This window comes from Panicum hallii, chromosome 9 (genome assembly GCF_002211085.1).
Source record: "Panicum hallii strain FIL2 chromosome 9, PHallii_v3.1, whole genome shotgun sequence".
In the NCBI taxonomy this organism is placed as follows: domain Eukaryota; kingdom Viridiplantae; phylum Streptophyta; class Magnoliopsida; order Poales; family Poaceae; genus Panicum; species Panicum hallii.
This window is the reverse complement of record NC_038050.1, coordinates 18,924,246-18,951,903: the sequence shown is the minus strand read 5'-3', so window position 1 is coordinate 18,951,903 and position 27,658 is coordinate 18,924,246.

Genomic DNA, 27,658 nt, shown 5'->3' with positions numbered 1-27,658 from the left:
ACTTCAGTTTCTGAATGTTTGATGATCTAATTTAAATATCAAATTTGGTTGCTTATAGGCTTTGGAAATACATAGTAATTCATAGAAAAATGATAAAATGGTAAAACCAGTGATGATAATTTTCTTTTAACATGTAGAATTGAAGAAAAATAATCATCATGGTATTTTAGTATTATTTTCTCATTGTACAAGTTTTATTAGAAATAATGTGTAGTTTCCTTAGTATAATTAATAAACACACTTTTAAATGTTCAAAAATCATGAAAAATATATTAAGGTTCTGTTTTGTAATATTGCAACATGTTATTAAGTTTGCAACCAAGGATATAATGGATATAATATAATTGATTTATAATGCAATGGTAACTTAAAATTAATATAAATAATTAGTGTAGTCATTGTATAAAGCGTTTAATATAATTATTAGGAACCACACCACCAGTTGCCCCATGCCACTAGTTGAATACTTAACATAGCTAAGTTTGCTGTTTAATGTATCTAAGTGAACTAGTTAGTGCTCGATAAATGACTCCCCAGTACCGGGTAGTTAGGAAATTTATCGAAATGAAATGTTAGTTATTTTGGATTGCAACTTTATCGGGAAGTGAAATAAAAGTAAAGGTATTCCATAACTTGTAATTTTGCATTTCATATAGACTCGACCACTCTCGCTGACGGGGATTATCAGCTGATCCCGGAATAAGAAGAAGTTTATTCTGAAGACCCCGGGAATCTCATCGCGGATTTCTCTGAAGCCCCGAACCAAGGTTTGGAAGAAAATAGTTTGACTAACCCCAACCCTACCAGTGAAGACAAGCCCCGGACATAACCCCTACTTTACTACACTGCAACCTATATTATATATATAACTTATTGCATTAGGTTTTTAGGAGTTGATTGGAAACTTTAGTTGCATAATTCCAGGAACCAATGTATTGAACAATAGAACTTGAGTCCGAATAGCTGCTCTGCTTATAGGACCGATAGAAGTCGAGTGATTTCCTGTCACTCGCGCGATATAGGAGTTGTAATGTTTACATTTCTGTTGTCACTATAAGGATGCCAGACGGGAGTTTTATGAGATATCATGGTTAAGGTGATACCCCGTCTATGTTGTTGAATTTTGATAAGGTCGCAGTGTGTGGTAGCGGTGGTTAAGCGTTTGAAAGTACTAGCCACATGCCGTGAAATATGGTAAGCGGTAAGCCTAGTAACCGATCAGCCCGAGGAGTGGACATACCTCCCACCACATGTATTTGCTTCTTTTGGTTATCTTGTTCGACATGTAGGCATACGTGTTGCTGGGCAACCAGGAGTACGGGTTTTGTAGTCGCGCTACAGACGTACGTCCTGCACTTTGGAAGTGCGTATGACCTGCAGTCGCTTGTGGTGGCCCTGATCCACGAGTCGGAATGAAAGGTAAACGGTTGCTTCGGAACGACCCTGTGGTGTTCCAAGCGTGTGAGTTAGGTTTACCTTGCAAGGATTGAATCTCGATTCAGAATCGTCCGCCTCTCACGATGTATGAGACTACTTATCCCCTTTATCACATAGAGTAACAAGAGCAATTATGTGATTATCAAAGATGATGTTTTGAGTAAATATTCTACCATGTTTGAGTAGTTATAGGTGCTTATCTAGAATGGTTAATCAACTAGAATCTGAAAGTTAAAAGTTGAAATTAAGGATCTACTCTTTGTTGCTTTTCAGCTGAAAATCTTATCCAAAGCTAAAAGCCATCATGAGTCTAGTTATGGGCTAAGGTATACCCAATTCCGGGTAAGTCTTGCTGAGTACTAGTATACTCAGTCTTGCTTTTGTTGAATTACTCCAGGTAATCCTCCTGATGAGCCAGCGTTCATTACACCGTGGCCCTACCGCTTGCCTGATGGTTGGTCCGTGGAATGAGATCCGTCCCCGGCCAACACAGATTCCGCCGAGTGATATTATGCCAGGGCTAGCATAATATCTGTAATGCCGACGTGTATAATGACTACGCTTTTCAAACTCCGCTGCTTTGACTAGAAACTTAAACTTGTTTTGTAATAATCTCTCCTCAGTGGAAGCTAATGATACTCTATGTATTTTTGTAATATAACTGCCTGTGGTGTAAAGTATTTTGGCATTATATCTCTGGACTCACCTTCGTGTGAGGTACCTTGTTGGATCCTGTGTTCGGTGGTTTATCGGGACGTTACCCGACAGACCAATAGTATTATACCGTTTGAAGTACGAGGTAGCCCTTCGGCGAGGACTCGCGTACTTGAGTTGGTATAATTCAGGTTGGTTCTGCTACACAACCAGAGGCAGACTTACAGTATCGATTTCTTCTTGATGGCCCTTTTCATCCGCACGGCCTATCGTGGCATCGCCGTTGCGGGCGGTGGGGCTTCACCAGCCAACGGCGCGGTCCCCGCCACGGCAATGGTAACGGCTGCGGCGGTCGATGGGGTTGTCTCTTCTTTCTCAGGCTCGGCCCGGGGGGGGGGGAACCAGAAGGGCTACAGGAGGACATCGTAAGCATGGCATAATATCAACATATGGTTATACAGTATGGCACACAACAAGTACCCGGAGGATTCGACTTCTTGCACCTTCCGCTTCCGCCCTATCCGATGACCTTGCGGCGCCAGCTGCAGAGCACCGGTCAACTCCACGATTGGCTCGGAGGGGTTGTCCGGACGCGTTTCCTCTTCAGTTTCCTCCCCCGCCTGAGAGCTCACATCCTCGGCGGACCCACTGCTACGTTGAGCTGCGGCAATGCGAGCCCTCTTTGCCTCAATAGCGGCACTGGGGAGGAGGTGGTCTGGTCGGGGGATGTCTGGCTGCGGCAGATAGCTGCGGTACAGCTCTGTATGTCCCTGCAGAAGGTTCTTCAGTTAAGTAGTGGAGTAATAGAGGTTGTTTTCAACAAAAAGAAGTTGAACACTCACCGGTTTGTGCGGATTTCGCGCGGAAAACAATGTTGGCACATATGGCACGACGTCCACGTCCAGTAACACCCGCTGAACTCGCTGGAGCGCGGCTTCATCTGGCAATTCCTCTGCACACATGCGAGAAGGATCAGCGGGGCCTGTGTACTCGAATCCCAGGCGATGGCGTTGCTGGATTGGTTGGATGCGGCGTTTGAAAAATGCGAACATGACGGAGGCACCGGTCACTCCCTTCTTCTTCTGTGCCTCTATGATGTCCAGCAATTCCTTGACCTGATCCATCTCCCCGCTGGAAGGTTCAAGTTTCCATTCTGGCCTCACTACAGGTGGTCTGTTTGATTTCGTTGGGAGGTGGGGAGCATGGTTCTCGATATAAAACCAATGATTCTTCCACCTGGGAAGGTTGGAGGGGAATCTGTTCGTGAGATATTTGTCGCCGGCCTGCTGTCGCAGTTGGATGCCGGCGCCCCCCACAACCGAAAGATTCTTTGATGTGGGCTGTGGTTTGATGCGGAAGACGAAGCGGAAAAGATCCCAGTGGGGTTCGATTCCGAGGAAAGCTTCGCAGAAATAGATAAAAATTGAAATGTGGCAGATAGAATTCGGGTTGAGGTGATGAAGCTCAAGCCTGTAGTAGTACAGAAGGCCCCGGAAAAGGAACACGAGGGGAGGGCCAATCCCCATTCGGCAAAATGGAGAAATGTGACGATTTCGTCAACATTTTCCATGGGGAAAGGCTCACGGAAATAGAGGCGCCAGTTGACAAGGTTCTTTTCTTGCAGCAACCCCTCGGAAACTAGGTTGTTTAGATTGTTGAGGGAGCACTTACTGTGTGTGCACTCCGCGGTCGAAGGCTGCGCCTCCTTTTTCTTCCCTTCGATCTCTGCTTTCTTGGGCGCCATCTCCGATTTGCTGGCCACGAGACGCTCGGGGGCTGTGGGGAGAGGGGCGGGGAGGTCAGAGCGGGAGGATTTCTTTGGGATGGCGGTGGCGTTTGGCTCTGATTGGGGATTTGGCGGTTCTTGGCAAAATGCAGATTGAAAGCACAGTTTTTTCCCACTGTTGTCGTGGGGTTAAATAACCAGCGGGGTGGGGAAAAGTTGCTGTTCCGAAGTTCAAGGGTCATTTTTTGGGAATATTCCGAAGATGAGAGGTCATTTGGTGGACTGTTTGGATTAAATATTCGATTAATCATTTTTTCAGGGCTAATTAGCCCGAAAAATGAAAAAAGGGGTTTTTCGGGTTCACGATCTAATTTCCATCATTTGTATCATCATTTTGGTAATTCCCCCAGTCGTCATTTTTTAGCCTGCATGCCATAGTTTTTGGATCCTTATCTCCAAATTTATGGGATTTTGATTCAAGACTCGGGGGCTGTGGGATACGTGGCATCGACTACTTATTTTTTCGAATTTCTTTGAAGGATAAGGAGGATTACAGACTAATGGGACCCTTAGCCTGATTCTCCGATTCAACCTAAGGCTCGGGGGCTACTCCATATGGAGTGCAATTTTTCAAATCGCACACCATGCTAAAAATAAAATTCGGGGCATGAGCACCTCATAGCTTCGACGCAGCCAAGCAAGTACTCGAAGAAGGACTTCAGGATGAAGCTTTTCAAAGAAGTCGAAGTCTACTTCAGAAGTACTCGATAAGCCTGCAATACTCAGCTACGAAGAGCTCGGGGGCTTGTCAGACCCAGGGCCACGGGGCTGTGTACATAGCGTAGTCTAAGAGGTTAAGTACGTCTTATCTCTTTTTTACCTCGTTTATCTCTTATTTATCCTGTTTAAATAAGAGATAGAGCTAACCGATACAGAGGGAATCTACTCGAGATATGTTCTAGTACGATTCCTTAGCTGGTGTTAGTTAGTATCTTTGTAACCCTGGCCTCTCGGATATATAAGGGAGGACAGGGACCCCTCTCTGAACACGATCTCTAGGTCATTCTACACAAAAGGCAATACAAACCACCATACAGGATGTAGGGTGTTACGCATCTTGCGGCCCGAACCTGTCTAAGCTTTGTGTTCCTTGCACCTTCGAGTTCCTGATCTCGGCGTCTCCTCACCCAAAACTTACCACCTTGGGTATATCCCCCGGTGGGCAGCCGGTTAAACACCGACACAGGGTCCAGTATTCGTGGGCGATGTCTGGTGTTGAGGTTTGGGCCTCCGTCCACCAGGTGAGGAAGTCAGGCAGGGCCTGCGACTTGATGGCAGTGCGGGGGATGTACTTGATGTCATAGCCCATGAGCTTGAGTGCCCATTTGGACATCTGTCCCGTAGCCTCACGGCTGTGGACGACCTCCTCGAATGGGAACGAGGTGACGATGGTGACCTCGTGGTCGGTGAAATAGTGTTGCAACTTCATAGTCATCTTGAGCATGGCGTATAAGAGCTTATGCACCTGTGTGTAATAGGCCTTGGTCTTGCTAAGTACCTCGCTGACAAAGTACACCGATCGTTGAACTTTCAGTGCACGGCCTGGTTCCCTCCTTTCGACTAGAAGAGCGGCGCTGACCACGTGGGTAGTCGCCGCGAGGTAGAGTAGGATTGGTTCACATTGCTTATGTGCGACGAGGATCGGAGCCGAGGTTGGCAGCGCTTTGAGGCTATCTAAGGCTTGCTGAGCCTCCTCTGTCCAGATGAACGTATCTGACTTCTTGAGGAGTTTGTAGAGGGGCATTCCCCACTCACCTAGTCGGGATATGAATCGACTGAGGGTGTGTTGGTGCTTTACCGCCAAGCCCACTAAGGGATACTCCTAAGATGGTGAGTTGTAGGTCGGGTGTCACTGAGATTAGGAACTCGAAGGTGCAAAACACAAAGTTTAGATAGGTTCGGGCCACCAAGAGCGTAATACCCTATGTCTTGTGTGGTGGTTTGTATTGCCTTAGGTGTGTGTTTGAAGGGGGTCCCTGCTCGCCCTTATATAGTCTGGGGTGTGTCAGACCCGGGCACATGGGACTGTGCACGTGGCGTACTTCTCCTAGGATACTGGATGGGATATGGCCCGCACCCTACATCTGTTGTAACTACTCGTAGTGCAATAGGACTACTCATACAGTAGTGAAACTAGTCGGACACGGTAGGAAACTACCCAAGAAGTACTCGGGTAGGACTCCTAGGCTTGTACCCGACTAGGACTTTCATGAAAACCTGTCCCTCCAGACTATATAAGGGTGGATAGGGACCCCCTCCAAACAAAGGAGATCACCCGATCACCATCAAAGGCAATACAAACCACACAGGACGTAGGGTATTATGCTCTCAGTGGCCCGAACCTGTCTAATGCTTGTGTTCCTTGCACCTTCAAGTTCCTGATCTCGGTGACACCCTACCTACAAACTCACCACCTCGAGAGTATCCCTTGGTGGGCGTGGCAGTAAAACACCGATAGCTGGCGCGCCAGGTAGGGGTGTTCATCGAGCATCCACCAAAGAATTCGATGGCATCCTTCAACTTCACCAGTGTTGTGCTCGATGAGGGCACAACTTTCATCTTCGGCTCCTGGATCTGCATCATCAATGGCTCGGGTGGTTTCAACAACCACCTAGCCAACTCCAGGGTGCCGGGGACCTCTTCATCGACTCAAAGCAGTGATCTCGACGAGTTCGTCGACAACCTCAACGAGCTGTTGCTTCCTGATCTGGCCCTATAGATCGAAAAGCTGGCCGTTTTTTACATGACTTCCACTCGTGAAGTACCAGAAATTGTCGGATCGAACTCAAACCGATCTGAGGGGACCACATAATTTAAATCCCTCTCCGACTTGGAGGAGGATTTAGATCTGCTGCTCAAGCTCAAGGACATGGGAGCCACCGCTTGGCGGGGGCCCCGTTTTTTGACATCTACTCGGACTCCAATGAAGAATACTCCTCGCTCGGTACTACACCTTCAAGCCAGTCTCGAGGAGGATTTGGAGATGAGGGAGCCACCACCCGTCAGGTGGCCCCCGCTCTTGAAAACCACTCACAACCTGATGGCAACACCTAATTGTTTTTGGGTAGCCATCTGGGTTTAACCGTAACTTCAATGTTGCAAAGCCATTTCGTGTACTAGAATGGCTTTGAGCCCTTCGAACTACTTGATTACAAGTCCCGCCTTGTGGCCTTCATGTAGGAACTTCCCTTACAGGAGGGCAAACCTCTCTCTCCCATTGCGGAAGAGGGAGAAAGTAGCACAAAGCTACTCGAGTACAGCCTTATGGCTAACAACTCACCAGATCGTCAAGTCGGCATGGCCTTTCTTCGCAACACGGAGGATGATGAGCTGGACTCCGAGTACTAGAATGAGCACCTCACAGACGTCTCAGCTGACGAGCCCATAGCTAACACCCCTAGGATGAAGATGAGGAGCACCAAAGGATTCGGCGGGTAAAGAATGCCAAGCGCACCTAGCACAGGCGGGATGCGTAGATTTGCTCCCGCGACCCTATGTACCAAAGGGATCTCAACAATGCTTTTGCAGTAGTCGCAGATCAGGAGTACCGTACGCTGATTTGCGCCATCATAGAAGCAGCCTATTAGCCTAGCAACTCCCACCCAACCCTCAGATACAAAGGCTGCAGTATCTGACCCAGCGCGCGCTTGTGCAACTTGATGGGCAACATCTAGTGTCTTCCACTCGGAATCCGCCCTCGAGGTCTAAGCGCCATGGCAAAACTGCACTAATCAGTCGCACCCCCGGATGAGGCCCTGGGAGCTGGAGGAACGACAACTACCAGCGCAACGAGGGCCACCCGTCCGCACGTGGCAACAATGAACAAGAAGTACAATAATCTACTCGCAACCAGCATGGGGCAAGGCTTCAAGGCCAAGCTCCACTCGAGGGCAGCCTTCATGACGCTCCCACGATCGTTGTAAGGCAGAAGATCAATGAAAGCCACGACGTGTGGCGTGTTATCGAAGCAAGGAGAAGGGCCTATACTAGCATGTACCACGACGACGACGAGGGCGACCGCTTCCCTACCTTTACCTCCAGCATCATCGACAAATCCTATCCTAAGGAGTTCAAACCAGTCTGAATCCCCAAGTACGATGGTAAGCGCCAGTGGATTCGATGCTACTCTATTGCTATTGAAGTTTTAGGGGGATCCAACTCCTTCAAAGCTTTCTACTTCCCGGTGGCTCTTGAGTCCGCACCCCTCACTTGGCTTGAAAGCTTCAAGCCAAACTCCATTAATTCATGGGAGGACCTCAAACGGTCCTTCATCGACAACTTCCAAGGATCCATGATTAGAGCGGGAACACTCCATGATCTATCCTAGGTGAAGCAAGAGATGAACGAGACCGTAAGGTCTTACACCCGGTGTTTCTTCGAGACGCGCGCCACCATCACCAACATCACCAACGAAGACATCATCCGCTGCTTCAAGAATGGGCTCTTCTCGAAGCACACATACCATGACTTCAGACGCAATCGCCCAAGTACTACCGTGGAGCTGCGTGACATGATAGCACGGTGGGTTGACCAGGATGATGAGGAGAATGAGCGCTTTCCCAAGCGCAACAACGACAAGCAGGGCAATGGCAACGGCCACTTTGACAAGAGCCAGCGGAACCACTCGGGGAACACCCAAAAGCGCAAGCTAGACTAAGAAGTCGTGGCTGTTGAGCTCAATCCGCATGGCAAAAAGTCGGGGAACAACGACACACAATTCGAGAAAGTCACGCACAAACAATGTCCGATACACCCGAAGTCACGACACACGCTCTTCGAGTGCGTCACCATCTGCAAGTCACTCAATGCACCACCCCTCCCTCAAGCAGGAAAGCGAAAGGACCAGGAGGAGGATGAGGAGAGTGACAAGTTGGGGGCTCAAGACTTCCAGGATCCGAAGAATGTCATCAACGTCATCTTTGGTGGAGACAGCGGATTCCCCTCCAAGCGCGCGCAGCCCTGCATGAAATACTCTCTGTGGAGCCGGACACGTCAAGGCCTCTGAGATACAGCAAGGTCCCAATCTCCTTTTCCAGGGATGGTCAATGGACCAGCTTCTCCGAGCCAGAAAAATTCCCGCTCGTTCTAGATCTTGTCGTGGCAGGCTCACAGCCAACCCGAGTACTCATCAACGGCGGGAGCGGCCTCAACTTGTTTTTTGTGAGTACTCTGAAAAAGATGGGCCTTGACATCTCCAAGATGCTCCCCCCAGCCGAGCTTCTTTCTACGGCATTGTCCCGGGTAACGCCGCTACACCACTCGAGTCAATGGTCCTGCCAGTCACCTTTGGGACGAAAGATAAATACCACACTGAGTACATGAAGTTTGAGGTGGCAGACTTTGACTCATCATATCATGCCATTCTTGATAGACCGGCACTGGCCAAATTCATAGCCGTGCCCCACTACATCTACCTACTACCTAAAATGCCTGGCAAGACAGGCATACTCACACTCTGTGATGATCTGAAGAAGTCGTACGACTGCGACTAGGAAGCGATCGAGTACACCATGACGTCACGTGTGCTAGGGCAGTCTGCAGAAGTACTCGCGGCCACACAGAAGCTGACCAACTCAAAAATGGAGATCTCCATCCAGCAGCCTCGCCAGTCGAGGTTTAAACCCAATGCCAGCGATGTTGGCATCAAGACTATCCAGCTGCAAGAAAGCTACCCGTCCAAGACTGCTTTGATCGGGGGTGGCTTAGGTGACAAATAGGAAAGTGCGCTTGTCATCTTCCTTAGGGCTAACCGAGACATATTCATATGGAAACCAGCGGATATTCCTGGGATGCCCAAGGAGTTGATTGAACATTGCCTAAAAGTTGACCCTAAAGCCACTACAAAGAAGCAACGGTTATGATGCTTCACCCCGACAAGAGGGAAGCCATCAAGAAAGAGCTAGTAAAACTACTCGTGGCTGGTTTTATTAAAGAATTGTACCACCCCAAGTGGTTAGCTAACCTTGTACTAGTCTTGAAAAAGAATAATAATGAATGGAGGATGTGTGTGGATTATACTGATCTCAATAAAGACTGCCCAAAGGACCCCTTCGTGCTCCCATGCATCGACCAAGTCATCCACTTGACGGCTGGCTACATCTCGCTCTCCTTCCTGGATTGCTACTTGGGCTACCATCCGATAGCTCTCAAGGAAGAAGATCAGATCAAAACAGCATTCATCACCACCTTTGGAGCATACGCATACACTACAATGTCATTCAAGTTGAAGAACGCAGGAGCGACCTATCAATGGGCCATCCAACTGTGCCTTGCGGACCAGCTACACCGGATCGTTGAAGCTTACATGGATGATGTGGTCATCAAGACAAGATCCCATGATGAGTTCATCACTGATCTCGAGGAAACTTTCAACAACTTGTGGAAGTTTTGATGGAAGATTAACCCAACAAAGTGCGTCTTTGGCGTGCCACAAGGAAAAGTACTCGGGCTCATTGTTAGTCATTGAGGAATTGAAGCAAACCCAGAGAAGATTACCGGCATCACAGCCATGGATGCTCCAAGGATGATCAAGGACATCCAGAAGCTCACAGGCTGCATGGCAGCTTTGAATCAATTCATCTCCTGACTTGGAGAAAGGGGACCACCCTTCTTCAAATTGCTCAAGCACCATGACAAGTTCCAGTGGACCGAGGAGGCAAACCAAGCAATGTAAGATCTCAAGCACCATTTGCAGTCACCCCTCATCCTGATGGCTCCCCAACCATGCAAGAATCTGCTACTCTACATCACCGAGAATACTCACATCGTCAGTACGACAATCATGGTGGAACGCCAGGAGGAAGGCCACGCCTTCGGGGTGCAGCGACTAGTCTACTTCATCAGCCAAGTCCTGTCTGAATCCAAGGTTCATTACCCGATAATTCAGAAACTACTTTATGGTATACTCATCACCTCCAGGAAGCTTCGCCATTATTTCGATGCTTACAACATCTTGGTGAGCTTCAACTTCCTATTGGCGGACATCCTTCACAATCGGCACACCACCGAGCGCATCTCCAAGTGGACCGTGGAGCTACGAGCCCTCACACTCGACTTCAAGCCTTGGACGGCCATCAAGTCACAGGCACTAGTCGATTTCATGGCGGAGTGGCGAGAAAACCAAGTGGAAGCCCCAACCAACCAGCCAGAGCATTAGGTCATGTACTTTGACGGCTCACTCAAGCTAGTTGGTGGTGGCGCGGGAGTACTTTTCAACAGTTCGAGAGGAGAACAGCTCAAGTACGTATTCCAAATAGTATTTGAGGTCTCTAACAATGAAGCCGAGTATGAGGCATTATTGCACGAGCTCTGCCTGCTAGTCTCTTTGAGCATCAAGCGACTACTCATCTATAGTGATTTTTTACTAGTGGTTCAACAAGTCAACAAGGAATGGGACGTCAACAAGGACACCATGGACGCATACGTTATGGAAATACATAAGCTCGAGAACAAGTTCTCGGGATTGGAAATCCACCATGTGATTCGTGATAGCAATGTGGGTACGGATGTGCTCTCCAAACTGGGTTCTGATTGAGCTAACGTTCCACTGGGAGTTTTCGTTCACGAGTTGCATCACCCTTACATCAAGGCACCAGACTCAAGTTCCATCGCTCAGGGTCCAAAGGAGCCCGACCGAGAGGTCTTGATGATCAAGGTCGACTGGAGAGTGGCCTTCATCGACTACATCGAGGAGCACAAACTACACCCCCGGCGTCGACCAAAAAAGCACAAAAGCTACTCGCATCCTAAGGCACAGTAAAGGGTATGTTCTAGTTGGGGGCAACCTGTACAAGCATGGATTAGCATCAGGCATACTCATGAAGTGTGTCAGCACAGAGGAGGGCAAAGAGATACTCCAAGAGATTCATGAAGGCATGTGCGGGAACCACGCGGCTTCTAGCATAGTAGTCGCAAGGCGTTTCGATCTGGTTTCTACTAGCCAGCTGCTTTGGTAGATGCCGAAGCACTCATTCAACGCTGTAGCAACTGCCAGTTCTTTGGCAAATAGCCTCATGTCCCGGCTCATAAACTCATCACCATACCACCCTCATGGCCGTTTGCTGTCACACCCGATTTACAAGGACATAAACCGAGCAATCATATATGCGCCAGGATCAAGTCACGCATATATACAACAAAATCATCAAGATATCACAACACATATCACGAAATAAAAGCGTATAAATTGTAAATGAAATCTTTATTACAACCGAATCAAGAATCGGTTCAAGGAGTGCGGAAGCGTAAAATGAATACATGAAGAACAGGGCGCCACAGGGACGTCGGCTGGGAGACAAACGCCTAGAAACCATCAAGTCCGCTGATGTAGTCCTCCACGTCGCCTGGTACTGAGCAGTAGCCGAAGATATCCCAAAGAGAACAGAAGAGTAAAGAAGGCAAGTGTGAGTACACAACTTGTACTCAACAAGTATAACATAAACTATGAGGCTCTACGGTTAGCTGACTCAACTGCGTTAGCTTTTAACCTGGGCAAATTTTATTAAAGCTATTTACTACAAGTGGATGAATTACCATAACCCAAGTTACTGAATAATTAATTAAAATAACTCATGAGTCTACTGAAATCCAAGCCAAACCACCATAGATAAACCCCACTAATCAGACGGAGGATTTTGGTCGTGTAACACCCTAAGGTAATTTTCCCTAATTTTAATGAATTTATTTGGGCTTGAATAAAATTTCTAGGCTTTTCTTTAATTTTTGTGGCATTTAAAGCAATTTATAACACAAGAAAATAAAATCAATTATAAGGTCAACATGTTTGTGCATTCATGCTGAAGCATTGTTTTTCTTTGTGTTGAGTTTATAGGGTTTGAATTCAAATTTATTTGAATTCAAATAGTTTTGTTTGAATAGTTGAGTATAGAAAAGGAAAAGAAAAGGAGAAGGAAGAAGAGAAAGCAGCCCAAACTCTCTCCTAGCCCGGCCCAGCTCTCCCTTTCCCCTCCCTCTTCCCGCATGGGCCACGCCGGCCCACTCTTCCCTTCTCCCTCGGGCTTCCTCCTCTCTCCATTTCTCTCCACGGCCCAGCCCGAGCGCCCTCCTCGCTTGCTTTTCCTCCCTCGCACGTGCAGCCCGCCTGGCCCAGCACGAGCACCCTCCCCCGTTCTCCTCTCTCTCCGACACCCGGGGCCCACGCGTCAGCTTCTCCCCCGCTCTCCCCTTCTCCTTCCCCTCCTCTGTTTCCTCCTCCGCCGGCCGGCCGCTCGGCCACTGCCTATGGCCCCGCTCTGCCGTGCCCTGGGCTCCCTCCCCCGTGCTCGCGAGGCCCGCTGGCCAGCGCCCGAGCCTCCCCTTCCTTCTAGAAGCCGCCCGCGTTTTGATTAGGTCAACCCGCACGAGTTCGCGGGTGATGCGGGGGCCGTTGCGCGAACGACCCGCACGCCGAGGCCGTCGCACCCTTTTTCTTAGCCCGGCCGCTCTCTCACGCTTCCCCTCAGCCGCCACTGCCTCCCCCAGCTCCCCCCTGTGCCCTAGCGCCGCCGTGCTGCCGCTCGACCCGAGGACAGCGCCGCCATCGACCGAACCCCTGCGCCGCCATGATTTCACTCCAGCGCCACCAATCTCCGACCGCTAGCCGTCGTCATCGCATCCTGGTGTGGTAAGGAACGCGCCGTGCCACTTTTCCCTCCCTATCTCCCTCTGCGCGTGCGCGTCCCCGTTGCCACCGTGACCCCGAGCCGCCCTCGCCGTGGGGAGCACCGAACCGAGCTCTAATTCACCTTCTTGGGTGCCTAGACGAGTTCCCCGCATCGTGCTCTACCTCCAAAGCTTGCCCTCGTCCCGGATGGAGGCCGGACGGCCAACGCCGGCGAGGCGCCGCCGCGAAGACGAACTCCGGTGACCATCCCGCCGCCGGCCGTGCCCCTATTAACCCCAGCCACCCGATCCGTATTCAACGCGTAGGATTAGATCGCGGTTGGGTTGGATCTTAGCCACGGGATCTGAATCCAACGGACGGAGTCTGCGCGTACCGGTTCGCCCGGGGTTTTAAATCTGGGCTGTCCATCTCAGATCCAGCGGGGGGTATTAGATCCGAGCTAAGGGAGAGTCTGGAGCGTCGGATCGAGATCCGACGGCCGATACGCGTAGATACCGTTTCTGTAACACCCTAATGTAATTTTCCCTAATTTTAATGAATTTATTTGGGGCTTTAATAAAATTTCCAGGATTTTCTCTAATTTACCTTGCATTTAAAGTAATTTTATAACACAAGGAAATAAAATTTATCATAGGATTAAATTGTTTGTGCATTCATGCTGCAACATTGTTTTATTTGTGTTGAGTTTATAGGTTTGAATTCAAATTGTATTTTGAATTCAAATAGTTTTGTTTGAATGTTTGAGTATAGAAAAGAAAAAAGGGAAAAGAAGAAGGAAAGGAAGCAACCCAAACCCCTTTGGCCTGGCCCAGCTCTCTCTTCCGTCTCTTTCCTCCCGCATGGGCCACGTCGGCCCACTCACCTCTCTCCCTCTTCCCCCTCGGGCCCCTCTCTTCTCTCCCCTCCCTGCTTGGGCCGCGCCGGCCCAGCTTTCCCTGTTCCCCAGCCCGAGCCGCGCGCCCGCTCTCTGCTCTCTTCCTTTCTCCCTCTGCCAGACCGGTCCCACGCGTCAACGCTCTTTCTCTCCCCTTCCCCTTTCTTCTCCAGCGCTCAACTCCTCCCCGAAATCCCCGGCGAGCTTCTCCCCCTAGGCCCGCACGCCGAGGCCTCGACCCCCGCCTTTAATTGGCCCTGCAGACCCTCCCCACACCCTCTGCCTTACCCCGCCGCCACCCAAACCCTAGCTCGCCACTTCCGCATCGCTCCGCCGCGCAGAGCCTCTGCGCCGACGAGGCCACGCCGTTCTGCCCCACCCCTGCCCTGCCGGAGCCACACAGCAGCGTCACCTTGACTCCTGGGACATCACCGAGGTGCCAGGGCACCGGGATCGTCGCCGCATCGACCCGATCACGAGCACCGCACCGCCCTCACCGCCGGACACCGCCGTCGCGCCCCCAGCAGGCCGTCTTGGTTCGATTCGGGTCTAGGTGAGCACCCTCCCGACCTACACTCCCTTTTGCACCCGATATCGTGGCCAGTGGGTCATCCCAGGGGCCGGAACCGCGCTCACGTGGTACGCCGGCGAACCCGAGCCGCCTCTCCCGCGAGCCATCCCCTCCGGCCGATGCCGTTCCTTCCTGAGCCCACCACTGGATTACCCAATCCGCGCACATGCGCTACGGCCATACCGCAGGACAAAAGACTCGCTGGCGGCCCAGATCGCCTGCTCCGACGAAGCGCCGGCGAGGCGCCGCCACGGAGACTAGCTCCGGTGACCCAGCGCCGCCCCCTCCGCGCCCAAACGCCGCGAGCCGTCCGATCCGCATCCTGCGCTCGCGATTAGATCGGACCTCACCCAAATGTAGCCCTTGGATCGGCCGCTCTCTTACGCTTCCCCTCAGCCACCACTGCCTCCCCCAGCTCCCCCTGTGCCCTAGCGCCGCCGTGCTGCCGCTCGACCCGAGGACAGCGCCGCCGTCGACCGAACCCCTGCGCCGCCACGATTTCACTCCGGCGCCACCAATCTCCGACCGCTAGCCGTCGTCATCACATCCTGGTGTGGTAAGGAACACGCCGTGCCCCTTTTCCCTCCCTATCTCCCTCTGCGCGTGCGCGTCCCCCTTGCCACCGTGACCCTGAGCCGCCCTCGCTGTGGGGAGCACCGAACCGAGCTCTAATTCGCCTTCTTGGGCGCCTAGACGAGTTCCTCGCATCGTGCTCTACCTCCAGAGCTTGCCCTCGTCCCGGATGGAGGCCGGACGGCCAAGATCGGCCAACGCCGGTGAGGCGCCGCCGCGGAGACGAACTCCGGTGACCATCCCGCCGTCGGCCGTGCCCCTATGAACCCCAGCCACCCGATCCGTATTCAACGCGTAGGATTAGATCGAGTTTAGGACTTCTTTCCTCTTGCCTTGCCCCCGCAAATCTTCAACCATCATTATTTCTGCTTCTATTCCTTGAGTCTTAAGCCCTAGATTTGCTATCTCTCCTATCTTTTCTGAGAAATAGCTTGAGCTTTCCGTAGACGTTGGCCTGAGTCACCTAATCCTGTAATTTATAAGTTTAGGTTGTCCCGATGAAAATACGCTAGAACGAGTGTGTTGGTCGAGTAGTGTGGAAAACTTGGCTAAGTTGTGAATATTGAATGTTTGTTATTGTGCAAATGTTTGATTTGGATTTTTGATTGATTGCATAGGCTAGTAGTTAAACTTGTTCATGCAAATCGACCTAACCCAACTTGAACTAAACAATAAAATTGAGTTAGAACGTTGGGGGTAAAACCTATATTTCTTTCTTTCTGTCATATCCTTCCGAAGTTTCATTTCCGCAGCTGCACGATATCTTGTTCTCATAAATTTCATTTGTTGCAATCAGATGGTGAACACCAGGCGCACCGGTTCCGGTTCTAACCAGCAGGAGCAGAACAACCAGGGTACTGGTCAGCCGCTGCCGATGCCGCCACCACTGACCCCGGAGCAGTTCTTCCAGCTCCAGATGCAGATGATGGCTACCCTAAACAATACTGTTCAGGCTCTGCAGCAGATCCATGCTCAGCCACCGCCTCCACCGCCGCCTCAGCCCCGTGACAGGCGTGCGGATTTCCTGAGAGGTCATCCTCCGACCTTCTCTCACGCCACTGACCCACTCCAGGTGGACGACTGGCTTCGCTCGGTGGAGCGCCAGTTGGTTGTTGCGCAGTGCGACGACCGGGAGCGAGTCCTTTACGCAGCAGGGCAGCTGCGAGGCTCTGCTCTTGACTGGTGGGAGTCCTACCCAGCTCGGGATCACGATGCTCTCACGTGGGACCAGTTCCGTGAGCGTTTCAGGAACCATCACATTCCTGAGGGCATTATGAAGATGAAGCAGAAGGAGTTCCGTGCCCTTAAGCAGGTAAAATTAAATGGAATCCCTGGCAATTTCTTTTGAGCTTTGATCTATCCTCGATCTCTTTCGTAAGTCTAACCCATTGAGCGATTTCTACCCTTGTTATCTGTGTCCGTTATTTCAGGGACCGATGACGGGACGGAGTACCGTGACCGTTTCCTTCAGCTTGCCCGCTACGCCCCTGTTGACGTCGCTCGTGATAGCGACAAGCAGGAGTACTTCAAGGAGGGACTGGATGATCACATCCAGTATGCGCTGCTGAACCACCGCTTCGACAACTTCAACCAGCTGGTTGATGCTGCCCTCAACACCGAGCGTAAGCGCCGGGAGATTGAGGATAAGAAGAGGAAGATGGCTCCATCCTCTTCGGGCAGCAACACTCGTCCCCGCTATCAGCATCCGCAGCAGCAGCAGAGGCCGCCTCAGCAGTACCAGCAGCGGCAGCAGTTCCCGCCTCGTCCTCAGCAGCAGCAGCAGCAGCAGGCGGGACAGGATCAGAGGCTTCCGGCGCCTCCGGCTCCACCAGCTCAGAGGCAGGGAGCGCCCACTCCTCCTCCCGGGCAGCAGGCCACTGCACTTCCTCGAGTCTGCTTCCAATGCGGCGAGCCAGGGCACTACGCCAACATCTGCCCTCGGAAGGCGCAGGCAGGACAGCAGGGGCGTGCAGCACAGCCCAAGGCCCCAGCTCAGGGCAGGGTGAACCACGTGACGGCCGAGTCAGCGGCCGAGGCTCCTAACATGGTTATTGGTACGTTCATAGTCAACACCCATCCTGCTACAGTGCTTTTTGATACTGGTGCTACGCATTCTTTCATCACCCAGTCTTTTGTTGAGCATCATGCCATTCCTACTAGCACATTAAAGAGGTGCATGTTAGTATCTTCACCGGGAGGGCAGTTGAGGTCTCATGTCTTCTGTCCCAGAGTCAGTGTGGCTATAAGGGGGGTAGATTTCAGTGCAAATCTGATGGTGCTAGACTCCAAGGGCATTGATGTGATTCTCGGGATGGAGATCCTTGCCAAGTGGGGAGTCCGGATAGATTGTGCTCAGAGGACGATTCTTCTGTCAGCACCGGATGGTCAGGAGGTTACTGTTGGTGCCACAGAGCCTTCTGGATTTCTTCATCAGATGGAGGCTAGACCCATGGATGGTATTCGCATGGTGTCTAAATTCCCGGATGTCTTTCCGGATGATTTGCCAGGTATGCCGCCTGATCGCGACATTGAGTTTTCTATTGATCTCTTGCCTGGCACAGCTCCTATTGCTAAGAGGCCCTATCTTATGGCTCCTGTCGAGCATGAGGAAGTTAAGAAGACTGTCGACGAGTTGCTAGCTAAGGGTTATATCCGTCGCAGTTTCTCTCCTTGGGCTTTTCCTGTATTGCTTGTAGAGAAGAAGGATGGCGCGAAGAGAATGTGCGTCGATTATCGGGATCTGAATGCAGTCACTATCAAGAACAAGCATCCATTGCCCCGTATTGAGGATCTTTTTGATCAGGTTCAGGGTGCTTGTGTATTCTCGAAGATTGATCTGCGTTCGGGTTATCATCAGCTGAAGATTTGTCCTGAGGATATTCAGAAGACGGCATTCACTTGCAAGTATGGGCTATACGAGTATACGGTCATGTCTTTTGGCTTGACCAATGCTCTGGCTTTCTTCATGCATCTGATGAACAAGGTTTTCATGGATTATCTGGACACCTTTGTGGTGATATTCATTGATGATATCCTGATATATTCCAAGTCAGAAGCAGAGCATGAGAAACATCTGAGACTTGTGTTGCAGAGGCTTAGAGAGCACAAGCTGTATGCCAAGCTCAGCAAGTGCGAGTTCTGGATTGACGAGGTTCCATTCCTCGGTCATGTTATCTCCAAGGGAGGTATTGTTGTGGACCCCGGAAAGGTGAAGGATGTGCTTGACTGGGTTGTACCACAGACGGTGAAGAAAGTCCGCTCTTTTCTGGGCTTAGCAGGTTATTATCGGAGGTTCATCGAGAATTTCTCCAAGATTGCGAAGCCTTTGACTTCCTTGCTAGAGAAGGGTGTGGATTTCTCTTGGACTGATGAGCGTCAGAAGGCCTTCGAGGAGCTGAAGAAGAGGTTGACTACGGCGCCAGTCCTTACTCTGCCAGACCAGAGCAAGAGGTTCACAGTGTACTGTGATGCTTCGAGGGATGGTATTGGTTGCGTCCTGATGCAGGAGGGCAGAGTGATAGCTTATGCCTCGCGGCAGTTGCGCCGGCGCGAGCTGAATTATCCCACTCATGATCTGGAGTTAGCCGCAGTTGTGCATGCTCTGAAGATATGGAGGCATTACTTGTTTGGGCAGAGGTGTGATATTTACACCGATCACAAGAGCCTCAAGTATATTTTCACTCAGAGTGAGCTGAATATGCGGCAGAGAAGATGGCTAGAGTTGGTCAAAGATTATGACCTGGAGATTCACTATCATCCGGGCAAGGCTAATGTTGTGGCAGATGCTCTGAGCAGGAAGAGCTATGTTAACATGGCCGTGGCTTTTCAGATGCCTCAGGAGTTATGTGAGGAGTTTGAGTAGTTGAGTCTGGGTTTCTTGCATCACACCTCGCGTACATCATTTGAGGCAGAACCCACTCTAGAGGCAGAGATCCGGCAGCATCAGAAGGAAGATCAGAAGCTGCAGGAGATCCGTGAACTGCTCAAGATTGGCAAGGCACCTCATTTCAGAGAGGATGATCAGGGTACCTTGTGGTACAAGGGTCGTATATGTGTGCCGGATGTAGCAGATCTCAGGAAACTGATTCTGAGTGAAGCTCATGATACAGCATATTCTATCCATCCAGGCAGCATGAAGATGTATTACGACCTAAAGGAACGATTCTGGTGGTATGGAATGAAGCGTTCCGTTGCGGAGTACGTGGCTATCTGTGACACTTGTCAGCGTGTCAAGGCAGAGCATCAGAGGCCAGCAGGGTTATTGCAGCCGTTGAAGATTCCGAAGTGGAAATGGGAGGAGATCACTATGGATTTCATCGTTGGCCTGCCTCGTACTTAGAAAGGGTACAACTCCATATGGGTAGTAGTGGATCGGTTGACGAAGGTTGCTCACTTTATTCCGGTGAACACTACTTACTCCGACGCTAGACTCGCAGAGTTGTACATCTCCAGGATTGTCTGTCTGCATGGTGTTCCAAAGAAGATTATATCTGACCGAGGATCTCAGTTCACTTCACGGTTCTGGGAGCAGTTGCATGATTCGTTGGATACAAAGCTGTGCTTTAGTACTGCTTATCATCCTTAGACAGATGGGCAGATAGAGAGAACCAACCTAGTGTTGGAGGATATGCTTCGAGCCTGTGCTATTCAGTATGGTACCAGCTGCGATAAATGCCTGCCGTATGCAGAGTTTTCGTATAACAACAGCTATCAGGCCAGTCTGAAGAAATCTCCCTTCGAGGCCCTGTATGGTCGGAAATGCAGGACTCCATTGTATTGGGATCAGATTGGTGAGAGGCAGGTATTTGGTCCGGATATTGTTGAGGAGGCCGAACAGCTGGTACAGCAGGTGCGAGAGAATCTGAGGGTCGCTCAGACTCGTCAGAAGAGCTATGCGGATGTTCGTCGCCGAGATTTGACCTTCGCAGTGGGTGATCATGTATATCTGAAGGTCTCGCCGATGAGAGGAATCCGCAGGTTCAATGTGAGAGGGAAGCTAGCCCCTCGATACATTGGTCCGTTCAAGGTGTTGGAACGGAAAGGTGAGGTGGCATATCGTTTGGAGTTGCCTCTCAATCTCTCAGGGGTGCACGATGTGTTTCATGTGTCTCAGCTGAAGAAGTGCTTGAGAGTGCCAGAGGAGCAAGCACCGATAGAAGGGTTGGATGTGCAGGAGGATCTGACTTACATCGAGCATCCGGTAAAGATTCTGGAGATGTCTGAGAGAGTTACCAGAAACAAGAGGATCAAGATGTGCCGTGTTCAGTGGAGTCATCACACGGAGGATGAGGCTACTTGGGAGCGAGAAGACGAGCTAAGAAAGACATATCCCGATCTCTTTGCTAGCTAGCCTATCTGAATCTCGGGACGAGATTCTTGTAAGGGGGGTAGGTTTGTAACACCCTGAGGTAATTTCTTTAAATTTTAATGAATTTATTTTGGGCTCGAATAAAAATTTCCGGAGTTTTCCCTAATTTATCTCGCATTTAAAGTAATTTTATAATACAAGTAATTAAAATTTATCATAGGATTAAATTGTTTGTGCATTCATGCTGCAGCATTGTTTTGTTCGTGTTGAGTTTATAGGTCTGAATTCAAATTGTATTTTGAATTCAATTAGATTGTTTGAATAGTTGAGGGTAGAAAAGAAAAAGGAAAGGAAAGAAAGGAGAAACAGTGGCCAGCCCAAAACCCTTCTCTCTCTCCCTCTCTCTCTCGGGCCCTTTCTCTCCTCACTCCCGCATGGGCCACGGCGGCCCAGCTCCCCTCCTCCCCTCGAGCCCCTCCTCTTCTCTCCCCTCCCCACGTGGGCCGAGCCCGGTCCGTTTCCCCAGCCCCGCGTACCTCCTCCCTCTCCTTTTCTCGCTGCCACACGGGCCCGCCTGTCGGCACCCGGTTTCCCACTCGCGCGCCGCGCCCTCCCTCTCCCCTTTCTCTCTGACAAGGCGACCCCACACGTCAGCTCTTTCCTCTCCTCTGTTTTCTCCCCCCGCAACGGCCGAGCAGCCTGCCGCCGGGATCTTCGCGACGCCGCACCTAGGCCCGCATGCCGAGGGTTCCACCACCCCATAAGTGGGACCCCAGACCCCTCCCTTGCACTCTCATCTTCCCCCCCGTGCCCCGCTGCCTCCAACCCTAGCACCCCGCCCGTGCCACGTGGGGACAGAGCTACGGCGCCGCCGCGATTCGCCGCCGTGCCGCCTCCTCGCCGCCTCCCGCCATCGCTCAAGCACCATGAGTTGGACCAGTGGGGTAAGGACTCTCTTTCGCTTCCCTTTTCCCCCTCGGTCTCGCCTTTTCGCGGCCGCGCACGCTCGCCGGCGCTCCCGAGCCACGGGCTGCCGCCGCCCAGTCGCCACGGCCAATTTGGCCCTCCCCGAAACCCCTAGACCTATTCCCTGTGCTTCTCTCTCTCTCCCCGTGCTAGCCGTGTCCCGAACCAAGGCCGGAAGCGCCCGTTTGCATGTACTCCGGCGAGCCTCCGCCGCCTCCACCGCGCCCAACGCCTCCCCACCGCCGGAGCTGGCCGGAGCCCCATCAGCCGTCCGATCCAAGCCTACGGTCTGGATTAGATCCAGATCGGTACGCGATCCGAGCTGTTAGATCTCAAAGCGACGATCTGGATTAGATCCAGATCCGCATTAGATCCCCACCGCCCGATTTAGATCCGGTGGACCGCATGAGTCTCAGCCTTAGATCTCTCTCAACCGACCGATCTGGATCCAATGGCCACGGTGCGCGCGTACCCCTTCGCGAGACGGATCTAATCTGAGCCGCCCGATCTTGATCCAACGATCCAGAACAGAAGATACCGCTTCAGCCCGCTTCTTTTGCTAAAGAACCCCCGGGTTTTCCTGGAATCAACCCGCCGTCGACCCCTAGTTCAAAAGTATTTACGATCAGGTCCTTTTCTTCTCGTTTAGACCCCTGAGCTTTCCAGATTTAGTGCCCGCCGTCCAGCCTAGGGTATTTAGCTAGCTAGCCCCTGTGTCTAGGGTTTAATTACATTTAGGCCCCTGGTTTTTGTCCAGAACCCCCTGGAAGTTCTATTTTTCTCGCAAATAGGTCCCTGGGTCTTGTTTTAAGCGTAGTTTTCGCGTTTTAGCTCCGTTTTAGGTGTTCTTTATATCCACGCGATCGTTGTAATGCGTAGAATAGTTCTAGGCCAGTTTTATGTGCTGTTTCATTTTTCTTATATTTTGTCCTTGTTTGCATGTATGTGTATGTGCTGGACTATGTATTGACATTGCGATCGTGAGTAGACGCGGAGCCTTTGGACCAGTACCAGGAGCAGCCATCTTCCGAGCAGTTCGAGCAGCAGCCGGGAGAGTACGAGGAAGGCAAGTATAACATGAACCACCTATCACTTTTAAATACAGCTTCATACTGCATTTTAATTTTGTATACCTATAAGGATTTCCTAGCCACTTTATATCCTTTATATATATCCTCTGGGTTGCATTTTGGTTAGTTGTGCTAGGTTGCTGCGCTATAACATATCTTGGTCCTTTTTAATTAATTTGATTAATGGTCTTATGCAACTTAATCCTGAGAGTGGCCCTCTGTGCTGTGTGCTTGAGTGGTTCACGTCTCCTTAAAATATGTTTTTGTTAGAAACATGGTTTAGGGGGCCAGCACGGTGCTTAGTGCTTGGTTGGCCACTCTCCATAAGGACCGGTTCATAGAGCGACAACATGGGACAACCGCGCAACCACAAGACTGGAATGGGACGGTCTTGACTTACTAATTAGGTCATTTTGGTTCGGGAGTAACTTACCTGCGTGGGCAAGAGGGGTGGTAAGCTTCAATGGTCCCTGCTCCTCCGGCTTGGTCTGTGCTGTGTGTCTTGTACCCCCGGAGGTGGGCCCCATCGTCGCTGATCCAGAATCCTTAGCGGTTACACCTTACCAACGTGTCCTTTGTAACGGTCTCGTAGTGTGCTTGCTAGCCATCTCACCTAAGGAAGTGTGATGAACAACTAGCGTAGCTCACGACTTGTGGGTAAAGTTGTGCAACCTCTCGAGAGTGTAAAACTGATATATCAGCTGTGCTCACAGTCATGAGCGGCCCAGATCCTCCGTCTGATTAGTGGGGTTATCAACCTTTGATTAGGGAGATTCCCCGGGTGGTTTTGGTTTCGATGGTTCTCAGTAGTTCTTAATTAATATTGCTTAATTCTTATGCAATTTGGGTTATGGTAATTCATCCACTTGTAGTAATCAGCTTTAATAAAATTTGCCAAGATTAAAAGCTAATGCAGTTGAGTCAGCTAACCCTAGAGCCTCATACTCGTGTTATACTTGTTGAGTACGAGTTTGTACTCACTCTTGCCTCTCTACTCTTCTGTTCTATTTCGGATATCTTCGACTGCTACTCAGTGCCCGGCAACGTGGAGGACTACGTCAGCGGCTTCGACGATTTCTAGGCGTTTGTCTCCCAGTCGACGTCCCTGTGGCGCCCAGCTCTTCATGTATCTCTTTTACGCTTCCGCACTCTTGAACCGATTCTTGATTCGGTTGTAATAAAATAATTCATTTATGATTCATTTACGATTATTATTAATGTTATTCCGGACATGTGTTGTGATATCTTCATAATCTGTTGTATATATGCGTGACTTGATCCTGGCGCATATATGATTGCTCGATTTATGCCCTTATAAATCGGGTGTGACACCACCCTTAGTTCAAAAGTGTTCGCAGTCAAGTCCTGTTTTACTCGTTTAGACCCCTGAGCTTTCCGGTTTTTGAACCTGCCGTCCAAGCCCTGGGTTTTCACGTGCTAGCCCCTGTGTCTACCCTTTATTTGCGTTTAGACCCTCGGTTTTTGCGCAGGACCCCTTAGAACCTCCAGTTTTCTTACAAATGGGTCCCCAGATCTTGTTTCAAGCGTAGTTTTCGCGTCTTAGCTCCGTTTTAGGTGTTCTTTATGTCCACGCGATCGTTGTAACGTGTAGAATAGCTTTAGAATAGTTTTGTGTGCTGTTTCTATGTAATGTTGTATTGTTTCTTATAGTTTGCTATTGTTTGTGCATGTGTGTATGTCTGGACCAAGCTTGATGATCGTGAGTAGATGCGGAGCCTTTGGACCAGTACCAGGAGCCGCCATCTTCTGAGCAGTTTGAGCAGCAGCAGGAGAGTTTTGAGGAAGGCAAGTATAACATGAACATCCTATCACTTTTTAATACAATTTCATAGTGCATTTTAATTCTGTATGCCTATAAGGACTTTCCTAGCCACTTTATATCCTTAATATATATCCTTTGGGTTGCATTATGGTTAGTTGTGCTAGTTGCTGCACTATAACACACTTGGTCCTTTTTAATTAATTGTTAATGATCCTATGCAACTTAATTCTGAGAGTGGCCCTATGTGCTGTGTGCTTGAGTGGCTCACGTCTCCTTAAAATATGTTTTGTTAGAAACATGGTTTAGGGGGCCAGCACGGTGCTTAGTGCTTGGTTGGCTACTCTCCATAAGGACCGGTTCATAGAGCGACAACCTGGGACAACCGCGCAACCACAAGACTGGAATGGGACGGTTTTGACTTACTAATTAGGTCGTGTTGGTTCGGGAGTAACTTACCTGCGTGGGCAAGAGGGGTGGTAAGCTTCAATGGTCCCTGCTCCTCCGGCTTGGTCTGTGCTGTGTGTCTTGTACCCCCGGAGGTGGGCCCCATCGTAGCTGATCCAGAATCCTTAGCGGTTACACCTTACCAATGCGATCCTTTGTAACGGTCTCGTAGTGTGCTTGCTAGCCATCTCACCTAGGGAAGTGTGATGAACTACTAGCGTAGCTCACGACTTGTGGGTAAAGTTGTGCAACCTCTCGAGAGTGTAAAACTGATATATCAGCTGTGCTCACAGTCATGAGCGGCCCAGATCCTCCGTCTGATTAGTGGGGTCATCAACCTTTGATTAGGGAGATTCCCCGGGTGGTTTTTGGTTTGGATGGTTCTCAGTAGTTCTTAATCAATATTGATTAATTTATTATGCAATTTGGGTTTATGGTAATTCATCCACTTATAGTAAATAGTTTTAATAAAATTTGCCAAGACTAAAAGCTAATGCAGGTTAGTCAGCCAGCCTAGAGCCTCATAGTTTGTGTTATACTTGTTGAGTACGAGTTTGTACTCACACTTGCCTTTCTACTCTTCTGTTCTATTTTGGATACCTTCGACTGCTGCTCAGTGCCCGGCAACGTGGAGGACTACGTCAGCGGCTTCGACGACTTCTAGGCGTTGGTCTCCCAGTCGACGTCCCTGTGGCGCCCTACTCTTCATGTATCTCTTTTACGCTTCCGCAACTCTTGAACCGATTCTTGCTTCGGTTGTAATAAAATAATTCATTTACGATTTATTTACGATTTATATTATTGTTATACGTGATATGTGTTATGATATCTTGATGATTCTGTTGTATATATGCGTGACTTGATCCTGGCGCATATATGATTGCTCGAGTTATGTTCTTTATAAATCGGGTGTGACAGAATTGGTTTCAGAGCCATATCGACTGTAGGACGAAGCCTAGATAGATCTGGATGAGTATAGGACTTCTTTTCTCTTGCCTTGCTTCCGCAAACCTCCTAAAATCATTTCCTGCCTCTGTTCCTTGAGTCCTAAGCCCTTTGATTTGCTATCTCTCCTATCTTTTCTGAGAAATAGCTTGAGTTTTCCGTAGACATTGGCCTGAGTGTCTAACCCTATAAGCTATAAGTTTAGGTTGTCCCGATGGAAATACGCTAGAACGAGTGTGTTGGTCGAGCAGTGTGATAAACTCGACTAAGTTGTGAATATTGAATGTTTGTTATTGTGAAAATGTTTGATTTGGATTTTTGGTTGATTGCATAGTCTAGTAGTTAAACCTGTTCATGCAAATCGACCCTAACCCAACTTGAACTAAATAATAAAATTGAGTTAGAACATTGGGGGTAAAACCTGTATTCCTTTCTCTTTGTCATATCCTTCCGGAGTTTCATTTCTGCAACTGCACAATATCTCGTTCTCATAAAATTTCATTTGTTGCAATCAGATGGTGAACACCAGGCGCACCGGTTCCGGTTCTGACCAGCTGGAGCAGAACAACCAGGGTACTGGTCAGCCGTTGCCGATGCCGCCACCACTGACCCCGGAGCAGTTCTTCCAGCTCCAGATGCAGATGATGGCGACCCTGAACAACACCGTTCAGGCTCTGCAGCAGATCCATGCTCAACCACCGCCTCCTCCGCCGCCTCAGCCCCGTGACAGGCGTACGGATTTCCTGAGAGGTCATCCTCCGACCTTCTCTGACGCCACGGATCCACTCCAAGCAGACGACTGGCTTCGCTCGGTGGAGCGCCAGCTGGTTGTTGCGCAGTGCGACAACCGGGAGCGAGTCCTGTACGCAGCAGGGAAGCTGCGAGGCTCCGCTCTTGACTGGTGGGAGTCCTACCCAGTTCAGGACCGCGACTCTCTCACCTGGGTCCAGTTCCGTGAGCGCTTCAGGAACCACCACATTCCTGAGGGGATTATGAAGATGAAGCAGAAGGAGTTCCGTGCCCTTAAGCAGGTAAAATTGAAGGGAATTCTCTGCAATTTCTTTTGAGCTTTGATCTATCCTTGATCTCTTCCGTAAGCCTGACATGTTGAGCAATTTCTATCCTTGTTATCTGTGTTGTCATTTCAGGGATCTATGACGGTGACGGAGTACCGTGACCGTTTCCTTCAGCTGGCCCGCTATGCCCCTGCTGATGTCGCTCGTGATAGCGATAAGCAGGAGTATTTCAAGGAGGGACTGGATGATCACATCCAGTATGCGCTGCTGAACCACCGCTTCGACAACTTCAACCAACTGGTTGATGCTGCCCTCAACACCGAGCGTAAGTGCCGGGAAATTGAGGACAAGAAGAGGAAGATGGCTTCATCCTCTTCGGGCAGCAACACTCGTCCCCGCTATTAGCATCCACAGCAGCAGCAGCAGAGGCCGCCTCAGCAGTACCAGCAGCGGCAGCAGTTTCCTCCTCGTCCTCAGCAGTAGGCAGGACAGGGTCAGAGGCTTCCAGCGCCTCCTGCACCTTCTGCTCCACCAGCTCCGCGGCAGGGAGTGCCCACTCCCCCTGGGCAGCAGGCTCCAGCACTTCCGCGAGTGTGCTTCCACTGCGGT